Raw genomic sequence first — 20,900 nt, 5'->3', positions numbered from 1 at the left:
GTATTGCCTTTTACTGATTACTAGGACTAGATCAAATTTTCTAAGTAGCTCATAATAACACAGGAAATACCTACTTTCTCTGCACCTCTGTTACTCTGTATCACTTTGTATTTTGTACTGCACTACAGAATCACTTCCAAGCTACCCTTGTTTCATGTAAATATAAGCCACAGTTTGATTTTGAAAGAAATTAACTAACACTGTTGTAAGGGATTTGGATATTCTTGTTGATAATCCCTTGTCATTTGACTATCATGTCTCAACAGTAGTCTGGAAGGTCTTTTATCTGGCCCATTTAATTTCCATATTATCTACTGTGTGAGAATATGTCCATAGTTCCTCTTTTGCAGTCTGGTTGAGGATTTATCCTCACTGGGCTGACACAGGCATCTTCTCCATCTTTGAATTTGCATATCTGCTAGTAGCCATAATAACATGTAGAGCATACATAGAGAATTGAAGTCCTTTGGGGAACCATCTCTAAATTCATCGGAGGTCTTCATAATGACCAAAGAAACATCAGAGTTCAGCTGATTATTGTAAACTGATGATGATTGCTAAGTTGCTTGTAATGCCTAAAAAAATGACAGATTTTAACTGATTACTGGTATTTGCTCATGTTTGCTAAGTTAAAAGCCTAAGAAACACAAGTTTAACTAATTAATGTGACTGGATTGTGTTTACTATGTTGCCCATTCAGCCTCAGAAGCACAGTATTTTAGCTGATTACTATAACCATATCAGATTTTCTAAGTTGCTCATAATAACATAGGAAATAGCAGGTTTTAGCTAATTATTGGAACTGGGTGAGTATGCAATTTCAGCCTTCCTAAGCTAGTTTGCCTCATATATCCACTTCTAACATATTCAATTTAACCATGTCAGTAAATCAGAATGCAGTCAGATGTTATAGTCAGTCATGTTTTTTTGTCAGTTTTGATAATATACTGTTATTTCTCTTTCCTTGACTTAATATTCCCTAAATCAGGTGTTGATTTCTTACAAACTTTTCACAGTCCTTTGCTTGACTATTTATGTTACCTTTCTACATGTTACTTTCCCATCATTCATAGAAGTATATTCCCTACTTGGCAGGCAAGTCCACAAAGAAATGTAAAGCTTAGCTTGGTAATTTTCAGTTCTATAGCCAAGCATGGGTTTTAAACATCTGTATGGAAACACACACAACCCATTTCCTGTTATAAAATGTCTAATACTCAGATTATAACACCAGAGGATGTCAGCTGGAGAGAGTCAAGCGGCTTAAATATTGAGCATACCAACAAACATATCTGTGACAAATTCATCTTTCTACAACACTGTCCCTCTAAGCAAGATAAACTTGCTGTCACAGAAACACTGCAAAATCTATTCATGAAAGATTCTAAATTTATCTTATTCAGTAGATACTTCAGTTTGAATGAACTTAGAAAGGGAATACTAGAGTTTGTATTTTCTCAGATGTGTTATTACGGGTCTACCTAAAAATGCCAAAATCTCGAAATGCAGACAACGAGAACACCGACACCGGAAGATTGACAATGGAGAAGACCGACAGTTGAGAATCCTGACGCTGAGAACACCGACATGTAAAGGTAAGTGTGCGATAGGGATGGACATTAGGGTCAGGTTGTGGGTAAGGTAAGTGTGCAATAGCGATGGTATGTAGGGTTAGGGGCGGGTTAAGTGAGCTAGGGTTAGGGCATGGGTCAGGTGAGTGTGCGACAGTGACAGACGTTAGGGATAGAGGTGGGTTAAGTAAGTTAGGGTTAGGGCGCGGGTTAGGTGAGTGTGCGATAATGACAGACCTTAGGGTTAGGGTTTGGGTTAAGGTTAGTGCATAGACAGTTGTGTATGTAAGGTTCAGTGTAGGTTTGTAAGGTTTTTGGTGTGCTTGTGTTGTGCGTGTACTTTTTGGACAGGGGATTTGTTGCTTTTGTTGAGTGTTGAAATTATGGTTTGTCGGGTATGTGAAGTTTCGTGTTTCTGAACTTTCAGTTTTGTGGTGTCGGTGATTTTGTTGGTGTTTTAGCGCATCGGTGTTGTCAGGTAGACCCGTTATTACATACTCTATCATCAACTCAGCTCTCTAAAAGCACCCTAAGTGACTCTGTCTTAATACATGCAATTAATCTGTCTCTGTCCTCCTACAACTAACCCAAAGCTATAATTGATGATGTAGCCTCCTAGATAACTGAAAAAAAGGGTGTGTGGGGGATATTTTGTCAGCTTTTTCAAATGCATTATTGAGGGTAACAGTTGTATGAAACAATTGTGCTACTTTTAAATGTTCTAACTGTAAATGCTTGCATTTGTATCACAGGTGGAGATAGTTTTACCCACTCTGTTATCAGTAAGAAGTTTGTGTTTTAAACAGGATATGTACATTATTACTTTTATTGGTAAGGCTGTTGGCCTACAGAAGAAACTTTCAGAGAGTGGCAAAGATTTGAAAATAACTCACTGAAAGCCACTTTAAGCAAACCTTTACCTAGGTTCTGTGAAAGGGGGACACCCTAGTACTTGTATACTCCCTCTCAATGATAACAGATTGTATTGGCACCGAAAATGGGTTTCACTGAATTAACTTAGCAGCACTGGTGCTCTGTGGAAGAGTGTTAAAACAGCTATCAGGCTTCACTTTAATTGTTCTCTGCAGCTTTATATATATTGGGTAAACAATAAGAAAATTTAAGTTTTGCACATTTAAATGATATTAAGGGAAGTTTATAAAATGTATTATGTAAATATGTCATTGTAATTGGCAGTGGCCATAATTTTAAAGTTCTGGTATAACAATTCATGGATACCCCTATGAGAGGTGGAGATTTGATCAATGAACTAGAGCTAACAGAACACAGATGGCAAACTATGCTGCAGTCTTGCAAGGAACTGGTCTAAATAAATGCTGTTACTTTAGACGTTGCCTAAAAAAAATATGTTTTATTTGTTAATTATCCAAAATGGGGTTTCTCTTGACCAAGTGTGCTGTATATATGCTTACATACCCTTTAGTCTGAACATTTAACCTCTCTGAAGAAAATCTAATTTTCATACAAGCTATTTTTATTCCATTATTATATCTAGCTCAGTGTGTGTGTGTGCTTGACCTGTTTTTTTTTTTTGTAATTTACCTCTGGATGCCCTTTACAATCTCACTTCTGTATCATTTTGAAAGCACTCACTTCTGTATCATTTTGAAAACAATGGACTTGCATGAGTTACCACAATATTTAACTATGCGGTTACTAAGGAATGCAAACATCATCTTATATTACCTAAAATAATACACTAAAGAAAATATCTAAATGGAGTGGTGCATGGAGTCCAGAAACTTGTTATAAAAATGTCATACCTGGCCCTAACTTCTCTTTTGTTAAATCATAATGCATACCAAATATTCACGGCTGTCGGTTTCAGTAGTGGAATAAACAACTGTCCAGTTCTATCTTACATTTACTTTTAGAAAGACACTCAGGGACCATCTGTAAACAACTTAGTTCTACTGTGGTAATTCTGGATTAATACTGATTTTACCAGTACTTTTTGGCTCCTTTCTATACTGCTTTTTTTTCCTAACCTACTGTGGAAACATTGCTTTCAGCACATTTATTACCTCAAATATCCCAGACATAGAATATACCAAGTAACTGCTGCCTCGTACACCACTGTATCCCTAATACTATTAACTTGCAAAATGAAAATGCATACCTGACTGCTGGGAAAACTTCTACCATTAATGTAAAGTTTATGTATGTATGTGTTACTTTTCATATTTCTCTTGTATTAATTCATATCTTCTTATTCTGTATACCATTCACAACTTTTCTCTCCAGTCCTATTTAAAAATTAGATGTTTCCAATCTGAATTTCCTGATTCACAGACATAAATAAATACATATTTTACTAAAATGTACTCTAAAATATTAAGCAGTACTTCTACTGGTAACATTTACAGTGCTTTATATTGTGCTGTGGAGTTTCTGAAACTGTACCCATCAGGCTGATCATGCAAAAGTGTAACCATAACATCTAAACTTAATTTCCACAAATGCTACTAATACATTATGTTACCTTCAAGTAAGTTGTTTGAACAACCAGTGTGCTTTCAGGTCATTTCCTTAAAAACAAACCCTTATGCCATATAAGCTTTATCTGGTTACAACAAACAAGAAATCAGTTATCAGCTGCATAGAATTGCATATGATCACCTCTCATCCACAACGGCCAGCATCACTCTATAATCATATAATAAGTCATAAAATCTTTATTGATTCCACTTCAACAAGTTAATACAACCACAGAATTTTATTTGCACAATATAATATTAAATAAGCTTCATTTACTCATGCAAATCCTTTTAGTTATAACTGATCCAAATGTTCTATATTGTTTCCTTAAACTTTTATATCTCCAAGCCATATAAATACATGGATCTAATTCTATGTGTTTTGCTTACTGCTTGCAGGAGGTCTATTATTATGAAATTAGCATATCTGTTAAATAAAATCATGCATAGATCAACTGTGTTATTATCTGGTTTGCCCAACCTGGTCTCCAAATCTTTCTGAGGAAGATGCCTTCCTTGTGAGCAATGGGGGGGGGGGGGTATACTTTTTTTGCACATCAGATTTATACTACTTTGTTAATATCTTCCTAGTAGATATCGGTGAAGAATATGTTCGTTATGACAGTTAATTTCTCAGCATAAAGTCTCACATATTTCATCTGTCAATTTATTTTTTTATCCTCCTTCTAAATATCATATTTCTAAATGAAGGTAAACACTTTTCCCAGAAAAAATAAGTTTATTCAGATAAGTATCCATAAATTTCATATCATATTTATGTAGCATCATGTCAACCACTTTCTGACACAGATGAGGACTTCTACTGTTTTCTGTTTTCTTTTTCCATTTAAAATGATCTTCATTTTTACTCCAATCTCAGACCTTACTGATTTAAACCAATTAGTGACAAGTAGTTTCTTCCTCTAACAATCCAAGTCCTTCTTCAGATAAATTCCATGAGGAAATTTTGGAAGACCTAATCGAACTCTTAATAATTGATATACTTTATGTATTACTGGATTCCCTGCTTCTGATGCCTAAATCATAGCCACATAAGGAATTAGTCTCTTTTTGAATTAATTGCTGTTAGTGAAGGTTTTATGTGATAGCTACAACATTGCTTATCACATTTTATCATCCCGAGTTTAAATTCTCTAAATATGTTTTTTTTAGATACCTTGATTGGAATGGACTCACTTCCTAACTCAGGGCATAACTAAAGTTCATGAAATCAGTATTGTTTCATTTTATGATGTTAGCTAAAAGTGCTCTTATCAGCACCTGCAATGTACCTAGTACTGCCTCCTCTGGAAGTAAATATGTGGTTAAATGTATTGGTAGTACATTTAAGTATGATTGTATATTCTTTTTTATTGGGCTTGTTGATCTTACTACTACTGGGACTATGGGCATCTTTCTTCCGCTCTGTTCACATTTCAACTTGCAAATCCTAGTATTTTATGACTTTGTGCCTCTCTATATGTAGATCTATGCTACTTTTATCCTTTTTTTCTGAACTACTATATCTGGTTTTCTTGCATTTGTGTTTTGAACTGTTAGTAAGGGGTGATCCCATGTGATATAAACCACATCATCCTCTGTAATGTTATGTGGTTCATTCTTTCACTACTTCTATACTGTTAACAATCTCACCACATTATTGTGTTGCTTGGTGTACAGACCCTCAGCCATGGGTGTATAACATCTAGTAACAAGATGTACAACTGTTTCCATTTCTGTTTTTAGAGAACCTACATTTGTCTAGTTCTCACACTTGTTCTATAGACCTTGTAAACCAATGTGTTCATAGTCCAGTATATTGGGTAGCCATTATTAGCCTTTCATTTTTTGGTTTCAATTCACCTCTCCTTAGCCATCCCTGTGTCAAATCTTGGTCATCATGAGGTTGCTCCAGAAGATCTCTACACTTGCTTCTATATCTGTGGACTTTCCAAATTTCTTTCCTTCTCAACTGACCAATTTCTTTATATCCTTTCTTTTGTTTTTTGTCACTTAAAGCTGCTGACTGATTTTTGTCTACCTCTAGTTTGGTTTCTATTCCCACTTTATTCTGCAGTGCTTCTGCTAAACGAAGCAAATATGTCATCCTAGACATCATGCATTAGAACTTTCACTCTCACTCTAGTGAGGTCAGCAAAGATGAGTTGAATCCCATGATTCTGGATCCATACATGTACTCAATGTTTGAGGAGGCCCATGCCTCCTTCAAAGTGAGGGATGTATAATCTTGGTATGGACTGCTTTTTTTATATATCATTTGGTAAGCATCAAGTATTTTTCTTGTTTCCTTGTTTAACAGGTTCAGTGCTTTTGCTTTTTTGTGGCCAGTTAATGACACCGAATCTGCAAGTTAGAACTTGAAGTGCAAATTAATTTATAACTTTGACTTTATTCCTAGATGTCAAAGTAGTTTTCAGTATTTGCTTTAACCTTGTGATATCTTTCAAATTGAGCTTTATTCTCATTTGCTTACGTGTAATAGTTGACTCTTTATCTACTCCATGTATTTATACACTCCATCCTGGTCAAGTTCCTTTATATCACATTCCTGTCCCAGGTTGATATTTTCTTTGTACTGCAGTTTTCCTTTAATAAATGTTGCATTTGCACATTTATGAAGAACAAATGCCATTCTTTATTATCTGAGAAAGCTTTAACCATTTATAATTGTGCTGTCAGATCCTTGCCTGATGAGCTATACAATTTTAAATCATCCACAAAAAGTAGATGAGATGTGTTCAGGCAAGTTCAGTATCTAAGACTTAAATGATAACCATAGCCTAACCTATTAAATAAACAGCTTAATGGTTTAAAGGCAAGACATGACATCAGAAGTGACAAAGAATCAGCCTAGAATATCATTTTATGAATGTTTATCCCTGAGACGATAATTTGGCCTTTGTCATGGCTAAGCTGCAAAGTAGTTTGGCACTTAATAATAGTCACCTAATCAGTGTAGGGTGTATTTTATACATATGTAAGCATGCCATTATCAATGAATGTAGGATGCTGTTAAAGGATTTTTTTTGTACTCTCTCCATGACAAAGTTAGATTCTTCCCCATTTTACAACTCTCTGTTATGGCGTTGTTTAGCTATAAATGATCCTTTGATCCATATGACTTTTTTATTACCTTTTTGTTCTATTGCCTAATTGACTTTCTTTCTAAATGACTATAAACTGTCTGCATCAGTTCCAGCATATAATTTGTATATAGTCAGAAGGCAAGTTTGTTGGTTTTCTTCAGTGAGGGAGAGCTGGCAAAGGGATCATAAGTGAGACAGCTGCTAGGAGTAGTTCAAGTTTTTTTCACTTTTCATCCTGGCCCATCCACAGCTCACACTTGGAAAAGTGTCAGGGAAGAGTGTGCAATGGACTGTCCCCTAAGGATGTCACTCTTTCTTACTCAAGGGGCATCTTCCTCCAAGCAGCCCTATCATTCCCCCTGGGGCACGAGTGGAAGTCTTTCCAGTCTCCACCCAGGGGATTGCACCCCACTCTGCCTCCAAGCATGCACATGCCTTAGACAGAGGTAGGCAACACCTCTTTACTCTTCCCCCTCCTGGCTACTCCAGTGCCAGGGCCACTAAAGAAACCCCATTTGCCTGGGTCATAGTCAGAGCTCCATCCGTCTGCACCATGGAGATTGGCATGCATTTCTATACTAAAAAAAGTATTGCCTTATTTTTAGTTGTATATTCAGTTATGTTGTTTTTGTTGTAGCTTACTTTGTGAGAGTCAATAACATGGGGTTGTGGTATGCATGTATGCAACAGAATTTGGTTGTATTTTCAGTGATTTGATTTCTGTGGTTTGATTTGTGATATTTTGAGATTTGAGTGCTTGTCATGAGTCATGCTTGTAGATAATGCAGTAACAGAATCACTGCAGTCTTTATTGGACTGGCACAGAACCTACACAGATTGTCTTTACAGTGAAAGCATGCAAACTCATAACCCCCATCAATGTTCTAATAGAAGGTGAAAGGAGGGAGGTTGGTATAATGGTTAAAGTGTTTACCTTATGGGCACAAGGTGCAGGGTTTGATTCTTACATGGGATAATTGGCTAAGTTCAAAATGGCCCACAAGGGCAGTTAGCCTAGTACTAAGCTATGAACTCATGAACCTATAGATAATGGGATGGCTTGGAGGTTCGCTGTTAAAGAGGAGTATTATTTTTTCCTGTTGTTAATCAAGCTGGTGTCTGCTTGAGATGTACAAATAAGTAATTCTTACTTAAGGCTAAATCTTTATGTAAAAATGTTTTATATATGTTTTATGTTTTGTCTTTTGATAAAACAGGTGTCTGCTGTCATAGTGGAGGTATGAATTCGAAAAGGTACTTTTTCTAAACAATTTAGAGTGAAAACACTGACTGCTGTTCATAGGTTCATAGGTTCATAGGTAGGTACTAGGCTATTGGCCCTAGGGCCTATATAAGCCTAGCCAAAGGTACCCTGGCTTTCGCCACCCAAGAAAATTATTTTCCTGTGTCACTGTTGAGCAGAGCCACAGAAGTGATCCCTGGGGTGAAGTATATAATGTAACATCCAGATAGTCAATCTTAACATTAGATAGGGAGTAGGTAAACCTTAAAAATTCTGATGTATTATTGATGTAAACAAGGAACTCTTGAAGGGATTATTTCGATCACAGCCAAAAAAGACAGATGTCATCAAGGTAACGGGTATAAAAAGAAATATAATTGTTCCATTCTGTGTCAAAAATGTATTTCTTCTCCCAATAATAAAGGACACAGTTGGCATAAAGGGGGCACAGGCAACTCCCATGGCCACCCTTTTATTTTGCTTATAGAATTTTCCATTAAAATATACAAACTTATTGTTCAATATGGTATCCATAAATTCCAGAATCAAATATCATATTACCGTTAAAATATCCTATCTTTAAGAGCACCTCATTAAACCATTCCATACCCTTGTCATGTGGGATACTAGGAAATAGTTCAACTACGTCAATGGTGACCAGTAAAACCTCATTTTTAAACTTATCATTAGTAATGCTCTTCAAAACATTCCATAAATCCTCAGTAATATGGGTCAGGGAAAAGACAAATTCCTTCAGTTGATAATCAATAAAAATGGCCAGAGGTTCCGTGATAGAACTCCCTCCAGCAACAATAGGCCTACATTTCAAATTCTCAAGTCCCTTATGTGTTTTAGGTATTCCAGAAATAGTAGGGATCCTGGGATTTTCCACATACAAGTAGTTATAAAGTTTCTTATTAATGGTCCCCTGTAATAAATGACCAAAAAGAAAATAATTGATTTTGGAATAAGTGATGTTGATCTCATTTTTGAAAATAACAGTATATTGTTTCTCATCATTCAAAATTTTGTACATACCCATCTCATAGTCATGTTGTTTTTACTACATCTGTCTTCCTAATTCTCAATGACCTGCTCCCTTTTTTGTATTCTTCCAACAGTGAAATTTCTTGTCTTAGTTGCTTTACAATTTTCTTTGTTCAGTGTTTCCATACTGGCATTCTGCTTGTTCCTTTCCTTTCCCTTGTTATTCTATATTTTTGTACTAACACTTTATCTGTTATTAGTTTAGCTGCCCAGTAGTGTATCATAAATATTTCTGTTATATCACATGCAGGTCTCACCTTAGATAATTATTTCTGGACTGAGAGCATTTTCTTTGCTCTCTGTTTCCTTAGAACCTTCTAAAGAAAGTTCCTGAATATTTTCCTGTAAAAATCCTTTGAAATGTAATCACCTTCATCTGTTGCTCCTCCATATGTGGTCCCATGCAGCAACATTACCTGTGTCACATGTGTCATTGTTTCCTGCCCCTTCCTTAGCTGTACAACTTCAACTGGACTTTCATATGGGTCACCTATAGAAGGTTCCAGAACATTATCATGTGGAAAATTTTCTTCAGATCCATCTAGTTCCACCTGCTGCTCCTTAATCTGGGGACCCATTGTTCCAGCATATTGCGACAATACCTGTATTAGACTTTCCACACTAAACTCTTCACTTTGCAGATAAATGAACAGAAATAGAAGTGATGGACTAACTTCTACTTCAGTGATTTTCTTTTCTACTTTCTCCCTTTGTGATCTTATTTTTACATTGTGAATTGTTCCATATCCATGTGCCTTTGCCTGTATTTCTCTTCAAGTATCTTTGGAGCTGCATTTGTTTATATCTATTAGTTTGGCTTTCTCCTTTGTGTATTTATTGCACCATATCACATCTCTTTTTCTTCCCTGTGTCGTTTCTTTTTTTATACCTTTGGAAAACCTCTGTGTTTTGTTCTTTTATATTTTCTTACTTACTTCTGTCCCTTCTTTTTACTGGCATCCCAATCTTTCTTTGTTTATCTAATGGATTTTGTTGATCTCTTGTGTTAAGGAACATAAATTGTTGGCTGTTGCATAGACAGTTTTTCTTGTGCAAGTATTTTTCTTTCCTGTAATTCTTCTTTTACGTTTGGTAAATATCCACTGTCTGGAAATTCTAATTTCCAACACAGGATTGTCAAATGACTAAGTATTTAGAGCAATCCCTTCAACTAAATTATTTTATTTCTGAAAACAAAATAAATCCAGTTCCAACTCCTCCTCATTCAAAAGAGAGGCTGACTACAGATCATTTCTTTTATAGATTTTATTGGGATAAGTGGTTTTGACCTTGTAGACTTCTTCAGATTCCATTTTTATATGTAAATTTTCCTTGATCACATTGCTACTATAAATACTGCTATAGAGGGGGCATAGTACATTGTGGGTCAACCCAGTTTTACCCGACTAGCATTATACCTGCTCAAAATGAAGATATCTGATAGGATGTTAGGCCCATCCTCATTTGCATGGGGGACTTTCCGCTGCTCCAAATGAAGACATTGGGTAGGATTTTAGACCATTTCTCATTTGCATGGGGATAGTCGCAAGTGCTTGATGCGTCCTTCTGTCCAACCTTTGAAAATCTTATATGTTGCTAAAATCTGTCCTTTCTTATGTATAAACTCAAAATCAATAATTTTTACATGTGTGGATGCCTGAACGAATTTTTCAAAATGATTTACAGACATTTCATGTGGTCAGTAATCACTATGTTGTTTTAACAAAATCACTTGTTGTTTGACCCTGTAATCAGGTGTTGGTTTCAGGTTATTGCATCTAGATTATATTTTTCTGCTTTGAAAACAGTCACCATTCCTTTTTGTATATAAATGTTGATATTATGAAGATATGTTCTCACTTCTATGGAGCTTACACTTGATTGTGTTCCTTTCTATCATAGCTGGAAATATATAATCAAGATGCAATAACCCAACCCCTTTAATCATTACACTGAAATTAAAGCTTCAGTAATGTACAAAGAAAAAAAGATTGTCATAATCCCAGTATTTCCAGCCTTATCACCATTCTTGTATTGAAAAAATAATATAGTTAGGTTAACCAAATTTGTCTCAAATAGGCTGAGTGTCAAGTTAGACGCTACTGTGACCCATGCTAGTTAACTTACATCACTCAAACAGTCAAAAATGATTGACTATTCATACATGTCAAAGGCATGTGTGCAGCATGTAGCCCAAGCAGACTTTGCTACAACTGTAGCAGATATTCAGTTACTTTTGTAATGAATGTGATATTAAAATGCATGCCAAAGGCATACTTAGATATTCATAAGAGTTAGTTCAAGGAAGACGCTGTAGTAGCCATAGCAGATATTAATTTACTGTCAGGATGACTGATACCGACACTTAAACTGACAGTGGAAATTGAGTCTTAGTTTGTATTTGGGATAAGAAAGAATCAAAAGTGGATCTAACTCACAAAAGACAATTCCATCTTTTTTCTGTAATTGCTGCAAAAAGGCCCACTTGTCCAATTATACCAATCTCAGTACCATTGTAGTCATATCTTAGCATCCTAGTAGTCATAGCCATTCTCTTGCTTCAAAACATATAACCCTGTCTTCTTATTTTAACATTTGACCATTTACTTTATGCAACAACCTATACTTACCTACTCATTACAAAGGGGAAGATGTAATCTGCATTTGCATTGTAATATTGAAAATAACTCCATATTTAGGCAGATCAGTTTACACTATTTCCCTGTTCAAAGTTTTGAGGATGCCTTACCTTAAATTCTTGATGTTTATTATATTGATCATTGTTGCAGTAGCTTTAACTATATTGGTTATATCCTGCACGGACTATAACAGCCGGCCGCCTTCCAAATCTTCAGGGCACATTCCACACACCCAAACTACTAGTCAACATGAGCTGAACTGACTAAAATATATGTTTGGGTGTCAAACACTTTAGATGTTTCCTGCCATGGAAGACAGTGCTCATCTGTGGGCTTTTTGAGGATTGATGGTCAGCTTCTAAGTATGCCTTTGGCATGCATCTGGAGCATTTCTCCCCGGGCCTCCGCTGAAAACAGGCTCTGTGGAACCTAGTCGGACTTTCCCGGTCAACAAATGTTAAATAAAAAATAAATAAATAAAATTCTGCTGTTTCTTTGCTGGGAAGATAACTTCCCTTTGGGGAAAGAAACTTTGCACATAAAAAAATGTATTGTTTTTATGTACCTTCCTGTTTAGGAAAATTATTTTTAAGCTAGGAGTTTGTGTTTTAGTAGTATTTCACAAGACTTAACTGTACTTTTAAACAGGACTGCACTTTTTTCCATCAGTTTAAAAGATATATAGTAGTTGAAAACCATTTTTGCTGTGGAAAAGTTGCATTTATTTTACTTTTGGAGGATACAAAGTGTTTTAAAAGTTACTTTTATTGTGTTTTATTAGACAAACATTACTTTTAATCACTTTAATTTTTTACCTGCTTATACTGCTAGTTTTCCCCAAGAAAGAGGCACCATTTTCATTTCATAGAACAAACTACTGGTCTCATGATTAGACTGTCTTCCAGCAACAAAAAGAGAAAGTCAAGTAACAGCCTTAACCACCACAGCAGGCTAGAAATTTGCCTCAGCTACAGGTGGGTTACTCTGCTGTGGCCATTGTTTCTTCCTCAAGACCACTCATCTTTTATCACAGATCCCTCTGGTTTTGCACTTACAGCCACTATGGACCAGGGATTAGCCATGTCCTCTGTGATTGTTGGGGTCCCCTCAATGGGCAAGGGAGAGCCACTCTTGCTAGTCCTGGGAGAGGGAACAGGGAAGACTTCTCTGTTTGCTTAGAATGTTTTGCCCATCCATGTGGAAGCTGCTGCTACCATTAATAATGCTGTTGCCCCTCCCCTCATTTTTTCCTGTCAAAAAGAAAGAAAACCAAGCATGTATCCACTCCTACGTAAATTATTTATTTATTTATTTATTTTACATTTGTTGACCGGGAGAGTCTATCTTTATACATGTCCATTTTCAGCAGAGGCCCGGGGAGAAAAGCTCCACAAATCATTACAAACAATTATAAGGAGTATAACAGCAGCAATCATGTTTACATAGGCAGTACATAAGCATGACAATTAAAATTAGATACATAGAATAAAAAAAAACATCTTTATGATTTTTTACAGTTAGAATGAGCCAATACATAAGTAAGAAGAATTACAGAATAAACTACAAAGGTGAGAGTTGCATCTTGAAAGCTGCATCTTTTACAATTTTATACAGTTAGATTGTGTACAAGTTTGATGTAGTCAGGTTGATAGTAGTAGGTAAAACAGAGTTGAGTGGTAAGATATATAGACTAGGTATGAAAGCAAGTGTAAAGATGGAGAAAGAAAAGAAAATGATAAAAACTGTATCTAGCAGTATTTTAGTGCCCCTATATGTATAGGTACTAACTGAGAGGCCAGGTGAAGAGGTGACACTGTGAGGAAGTTGGAAATTAAAAAAAGCTGCAGTTCCTCGTAGCAGTATAATACATTTTCTTAGATTTGAGAAGTCTACTGGATCTGGCTCAGGGTTTAATTCAGGCCATCCGTCATTCTTATAAGGCAGTTTCTGGTAAAAGAAAGAGGGATGCCTCTTTTCCTGAAGAGATTCAAGATTCTGAATCTGTCCTGAAAGATGAAAGTACAGATACAGGCTTTTCTCTTCAGATTTTTGATTCAGACCCAGAAGAGAGCTCAGTTTCTGATTCTCCCTGTGGGGGTTTCTCTTTCTCTAAGATTATTTCCAGAATGTGCCAGTGTTTTCAGTGGGAGAAGACTGAAGTTTCTCAGTCTCTCAGAAAAATACAATGAGCAGTTACAAAGTAATTTCCAGAACCTTCACCTATTCCTCCAGTTATGTCAGCTTTGGTCGATGTGTGTGTCACTGCCTGCATTTTTTTGCTGATAGTCAGCCTGCTGCCTAAAAGGCAGATAGAATGTATAACGTTCCACAATCTTTTAAGTTTTTATGCACTTATCCCAATCCTGACCCAACAGCTATAGCTTTAGTTAAACTTACTACTGATAAACATTTTGTTAATTTCAAGTCTACTCTTTCTAAAAACGATGGGAAGATTATTAATAATTATGGGGAAAAAAAGAGTATGCTAATGCAACTTTGATTTTCAGAATTTTGAGTTGTCAGAATTATATATTAAAGTTTATTCTGACTAATTGTGAATGTTTGAAGAATGTTTTGTCTGCAATTTCTTCTTGTGAGAAAAAAAACTGCTTTAAATAATTTAGTTTCTTCCATATTACAGGTCACAACTCATTGTTTATAGTATATGTATGATTCAGTTGATACTTCTTCTAGGGCTATGGCCACTGTTGGTGTTTTGAGGAGGTTTGCCTGGCTGCATTCTCAGAACTTCCACGGTGATGTGAAAAATGGGATTTGAAATTCTCCTTTGGATATAAATTTAGTGTTTGGCTCCCCTGCTGCAGAGGTTATCAAAATGTGTGACAAAAGAGGTAAGTTGATACAGAGAATCTCTAAGATGTTTCGACCCTCCTTTTCCAGATTATCTAAAAGATTTTCTAATCTTTCATCCAATTAAGGCAAAAAACAAAATAATCAGTTTCACCAAAATGTGAGTAAACAAATGTTTAAGAATAAATGGTGGTGGGGAGGGGGTCCAAAAAAAATTCAGGAACCTCCACAACACCAAGAACAGTCCACCAAGTCAGAATGATTATTTAAGAGATCTTGTCCCTCTCTCCAACACTGGCAGTCTCTTTTTCTCTCCATAAAGCCTGAATCTCCATTTTTCTCTTTGGCAATAGATAGGTTCAGAAGATCATATATCAAGGTTATAGATGGCAGTGGGAGAAAATCCCCCCCCCCTTTCCAGGGGTGAAATCCTCAACCAATAACAGATAGCTCTATTTCCCCCCCTGTCCTTCAGCACATGCTGTTTCAGAAGTGATAGAACCATTTCCTTCTTCTCAGGTTGGGAAAAGTTTTTATTCAAGGATGTTTTTAGAGCCAAAGAAAGAAAGAAAATGCTTGGAGACCAGTTACTGATCTTTCTTACTTAAACCTGTTTGTTATAGCTCCCAAGTTCAAAATGCTGTCACTTCATTACCTGTTACCTGCTACTGCTTCTTCCTCATTTAAGTTTCCTGGTAACACTAGAGTGAAAATTTGCTTATTATCACATCCCTATTCATTCAGACTTAAGGAATTTCTTAAGGTTTTGTGTGTCTGGATCACATTATCAGTTCTCTGCCTTAGCCTTTGCACTATCCACTATAGCACAAGTGATCACAAAGTTTCTAGCTTCAGTTACAGCTTATTGCTGGCTACAGGATCTCCACATTTTTCCACATTTAGATGACTTGCTTATCTTTGCAGAGTGTCAGGAATCCATAACTTTGGTGAGAAACCCTTACACAAGTGGGATTCCAGGAGAACATTCAAAAGTCTTTTAGACTGCTTCACACAGGGTTGTCCTCCTGGGGTAACAGGTAGACACCTCAATTCAAAGAGCTTTTCTTCCACAGAAAAAGTATATCTGTATCTAGTTCTGTTTCTAACGTTTTCCACTCAGACTTTAGTCACTGCGGGGGAATATCTCTGGATTTTAGTTCTCATGGCTTCTATGAGTCTAATGATACCCCTGGCTTGACTCCACATGAGAAAGATACAGTAGTATTAAAAGTCACTTTGGTCCCAGTACCAACATCCTTTGTCTTTTCAGATACTAGTGATGGGGTTTGCCAGAAGATAAATCACTTGGTGGAGACAGATATCCCTAAATCCAGGTCTCCATTTTTCCTTCCCTACTCCAAAGCAGTCAGTCACCACATACCGCAGATACCTTGGACTTTGCTTGGGGAGCAGTTACAGGAGGGATAAAAGTGCAAGGTATGTGGGACACCAAGGGTAGATTAAAGCATATAAATATATAAGAGATACTTGCCTTGATCAAGTCATTCAATTCTCTGAATCATCTTTGATCTCCTGTACCTTTTCAAGTTGTTACAGAGAATATTACAGTCATGTGGTATCTCAACAAGCAAGGGGGAGCCAGGTCTTACCCCCCCCCCCCTTGCAGACTAGACATATTAGCTTGGGCTATAACTTCCCAGCACAATCTCACTCTACAGGCATTCTACATTCCATCAGAGCAAAACTGTGTGTGTGGCAGACAAACTGAGCAGGCAACTGCAGACCTCCATGAATGGAAACTAGATCAAGGGGTCTTCCAAGATTTGATTTATATGTGGGGAGTTCCTCAAGTAGACCTATTTGCCTCCTCTCTGAACAATCAACTGGCAGGGTCCTTCTGAAGATTCAGAAAGAATTTCCCAAGATAATTCTGGTGACTCTATTCTGGCCTAGATAGCTGTGGTTCTCCCTTCTTTTGAAAATGACCAGGGGCAAGCTTCCTCTTAGACTGTATCTAGTCATATAAGATCAGGGGTGTTTGATACACTCTGACCCCACTCAACTTTAACTGACTGCCTGAATGAGTGGGCCTTAATTCCCTTTAGGTAGCTACTGAGGATGTGCAACAAGTACTAATGGAGACAAAAAAGCTTGATACTAGAAAATTGTATGTTTGTAAATGGAAATGGTTTTCTAGTTGGTGCCAGCAACATAACCAGCACCAGTTCAGGGCTAGTTGTTCTCTGCTTTTACAATATTTGTTTGAGTTACTATACTATGGCCTTTCTTACTCCTCCATCAAGGTTCATTTATCAGCCATTTTGCAAGTCTGCACATGGATCCTCCTCTTTCTATGCTGTCTCATGTCAAAAGGTTTTTAAAAGGAGGTTTGCATAAGAGACCTACAAAAGCTTGTGGCTCCTCCATGGGATCTTAATTTTGTGCTAAAGAAGCTAACATTTGCTTAATTTGTACCAGCTCATCTGGCTGACTTGAGGTTCTTAAACATGGAAAACAGCTTTACTGATTGTGAGTCGACTCTATCTCATTTTCCACAGAGACAGGGCTTTTTTAAGAACTAATCCTTCTTTTATGCCTAAAGTGGCATCTGAGTTTACTTTAAGCTAAACTATCCATCTACCTATTTTCTTTCCTGAACCTAAAAATGAGGGAGAAAGGATACTCCATACCTTAGATGTCCACAGACAACACAGGTACTATCTTGACAGACCTAACCTATGTCAAAACTGACTATTTCCAAATTGTTCTCTCAGGCTATTATCTTTTATTCTCACCACAACAAAACTATTCCAGGCAGAGTCAAGGCCCGCTCTTCCAGGACTTTGGCTTCATCTATGGCTTTTTGGAAAGTGTTGGATTCTAGAAGTATTCTAGAAGCAGCAACTTGATCCTCTGTACATACTTTTACAAGGTACTATAAACCTGATTCCTTCTCTAGGTCTATATCAGGCTTTGCTAGAACCATCCTCATGGGATTCCTGGACCCTTACCAGCTCCCAAACAGTAAGCAAGGTTAAACTACCCATATACCTAAGACTACTGCAGTAGTGATCATTCAAACATGTACTGTTATGGCTAGTTTACTTACACAACTGTACTTCATTCTTTCTCCCTTAATCATCCATTGTCACATTAACACATGCTGGGCTAATCATAGAATCCCAGAGGTAGTACAGGAAGGAGAGAAAATAACAACTATAATCTTTCTTTACACCCACACCACTCATTACAAATTGAATTCTCATGTTAAATTAATGGAAAAGAAGCACATATAAAATTGTTTTATAAATGGCATTCCAAACATAAACATTAGATTTTAGTGCCACACTGTAAACTCACTGTTTATTCACTTCATTTGAAGTAATTTTCCTGCTTTCAGCTTTCTGCCTTTGCTGCATTCTCCATATAAAGAGGGAAAACTGCTCTTGCCCTGCCAGGCATCTCTGTGGTCTATCTTTGTTATATCAACAACACCATCATTAAGCTATAGCACTGGATGGCCATTTGCCTTGCCAGGCTCATGTATGGTGCAGGCATTTGCCTTGTTGTGTTCATACTCTCAGTCACAGTCATACCTCTCAACTGTACCAGTTTTTAGGGCAAAATAATGGGGTGCCTTGAATTCCTGAGTGGTCTCTTCAATTCCCAAATTTTCCATTTTTTTAACCCCCCCCGAAGTTGTTGCTGACATCACATATGGGGGCATGCATGATGACATCAGCTTCGTGAGGCAGACTGTCAGCCAATCAGAATTCAGATGAGGGCTCAGACTGTGTCTGTAGTGTTTTTACTTCCTCCACGTACGTTTGTACACTGATTTGTTGAACATTTTGGATTGGAATTCCTTTTTTTTTGCTGAAATACTTTTATTAAAATAAAAAAAACCCCAAAGATTACAAGAAGTATTTGGACAAGCTGGGCTACAAGTTGGGCTAAGGTGTTGGTGGATTTTTTTGAGTGTGAAGCAATGTGGTGTCATTTGTGGGGGATCTATTTTTCTGTTCTGTGGTGTGTTTGGATCGCATTGCTGTTTTTTACTTGATGGCGTGGGAGGGTGGCTGTATGATAAGTGCTGTTGTTTGATGGGAAATGTTTGAGTGGTGGTGGGTTTTCTTCTTTCCCTTTTCTTTGTTGTTTCGTTGCTTTTGCCTTCCCTTTGAGAAGACTTGTGGTCCATTTTGTGAATCTTCTGTGATGTTTGTATGCTTGACTTGTCGCTTGTTTCTGGGGAGTAGGGTTGCCACCTTTTCAAATGGCCATATTGGGACATTTTCGGGACACACATCAGATTTTACAGGCCGACACATACCCACTGTCAGTACAAAGGATAGAACTTTACTTTTTTGCTTAAATAAAAGCTTATTCTTGTATCAGTTTAGTTGCCTATCCTGTTTCTTGTAACATTTAGGTATTTTAGATACAGAAATAACTATTTTATGCAACTATTGCATAAAATATGGGACATAATTATGTCCTACAATCTTAGGACATTTGCCATTTTTAATATTTTTGGTCAGGACACAACCGCCCAAAGAGGGACTGTCCCTCGCAAAGTGGGACAGGTGGTAACCCTACTGGGGAGATGTTCTGTGTTGCTGTGAATGAAGATGATTGTTTTGGGGATTAAGAGTAGCATTTTGTATTCATGGAATTTCTGTTAAATTGTAGCACTGTTGTTGACTGTGAACCCCTTTTGTTTGTTTCAAGAGTGAGTTTCCTGTGTTGGATTGGGATTTCTTAACTTTCTCTGCAGTGCAGCATGAGTGTATTAAGTGCAGCAGCTAGCCCAGCAGTCGAGCACAGTCCACTCTGGAGTCTGGACCAATCTACCCAGTGAGTGTCTTGCACTCCCCGCCTCCCAATCTCAGGAATCCGACCTAGACTCAGCCAGCCCAGGAATCAGGAAGGACAGGTCACAGCACAGGTGAATAAGGATGAGAAATTTATCTCTGGTGGCTTGACTTCGTCTTCCAGGTAAAGAATAAAAAAAAACATGACTAGACATAGCAATATCTAGCTAAGCTAACTGTTCAGATTTTCACAGAATGAATGCCCATATTTATGACTCATATTTTTGGTCCATCGACTATTTCTCAAATGCTCATAAAATTGTAGTTTTCTGGCAATTTTTCAAATCACCGGTGTCAGATTTTTGACTTGAAGTCAGAAAATAATGATGGCAATCAGAGCAGCAGACATAACATTTGATTTTCAGACTTTATCCTTCAGAAAATTCATAGCTATGCAAAATCTGTTATTCTGTCAACATTCTAAATTTGGAAGAGCAATATTTAAAAAGTGTCAATATTTTTATGCCTTTGTTTTGTCCCCCCATTATTTGTGGCTTTGTTCAGATGTCTTGCTCTAGATTGAGAGGTATGCTGTCCAGTTTTTCACAGAATGTCCAGACATATTTACTTATTTTGGTTTATACTGTAGAGCTGTATTACTGACAAGAGTAGCTAGCATGTTAATGGGTATTTCACATAGGCTGGCAGCATTTGCTTCAGTAAAAGAGATTTTATCAGATTGTTGCTGTATTCCAAAATACTTTTTTTAAGAAATGGAAGGGGTGCTTGTTAAAACAAGGGAGTATGCAGATAGAAGGAACCTAAGAATTGGTCGAAAAAATCATATTTGTCCATGTTTGTGTTAGGCAGGCATCTTAAATAGAGCTTGTTTTTATTGGTAATCCATTGTTGACAGCTACCTATTGCACTAAAATGTTGGTAGAATCATTGTTTGGAATGCCGTTTGCATGTAATCTAGTTCTCTTGTGAGAGCTACAAAGCAGTACTAAGTGCATGTAGTTGAAACATCCTGCTTTAATGTTTGTAGTGTCCAAACAAATATATACTTGTTAAATAAGGTACATTAAGTGGCAATCTTGGTATGTCAGAAAGATTGGTTCCCCACTTCCAGTATAGTGAATGCTGTCTGCCTTTGAGTATCACCTTATATCATGACTATTTGCACTGTTTAGTTCCAATCTGTGTATTTTC

The 20,900-nt window shown here is 36.9% G+C and overlaps 1 protein-coding gene across 2 annotated transcripts in view; it reads left to right on the top strand.

The window, feature by feature from the left end:
* The window catches only part of LOC122799354 (adhesion G-protein coupled receptor D1-like), a 689,306-nt gene that overhangs the window by 315,997 nt on the left and 352,409 nt on the right, over positions 1-20,900 (top strand). The window lies entirely within an intron of this gene.

Source organism: Protopterus annectens, chromosome 4.part0 (genome assembly GCF_019279795.1).
Source record: "Protopterus annectens isolate FY-2018-M chromosome 4.part0, PAN1.0, whole genome shotgun sequence".
Taxonomy (NCBI): domain Eukaryota; kingdom Metazoa; phylum Chordata; order Ceratodontiformes; family Protopteridae; genus Protopterus; species Protopterus annectens.
Note: the sequence above shows the minus strand (reverse complement) of the source record. Positions and strands in the feature narration are given on the sequence as shown.